This window comes from Hipposideros armiger, unplaced genomic scaffold (assembly GCF_001890085.2).
Source record: "Hipposideros armiger isolate ML-2016 unplaced genomic scaffold, ASM189008v1 scaffold_1168, whole genome shotgun sequence".
In the NCBI taxonomy this organism is placed as follows: Eukaryota; Metazoa; Chordata; class Mammalia; order Chiroptera; family Hipposideridae; genus Hipposideros; species Hipposideros armiger.
In genome coordinates, this window is record NW_017732518.1 from 302,464 (window position 1) to 302,888 (window position 425).

Consider the following 425-nt stretch of genomic DNA (forward strand, 5'->3'; position numbering starts at 1 on the left):
TAGTGCAACCAGCATTCTAATCGGCTCCGGTTTGGCCCCAGAACGCCAGTTCCCCAGGACCAGAGAGCACCACACCCTTATATGCATGTCCCCCCACCTAACCCTGTTCCCTGCTTTAAACCAGCCACAGAAACCCACATGAGGATCTCAAGGTTCCTGGCTCTCTCCCACTTCTGCACTGCACAGCTGTCTCATAAGCAGTCTTGACCTTCTTCCCCTACCTAACCCTTATTCAAAGCCCTAGACTAGTAAGACTTCTGGCTGATCCCATTTTCCCCTTAACTACTCTACCAGCCTGAATAAGACAATCCAAGCAAGGGTCACCACAAAACCTTGCTGAGTCCATAGAGGGGTAATAAACCCTGCCCTGACCTCACTGACATTTGACCTACATGGAGAAGACTCAGCATCCATCTCATGTCTAC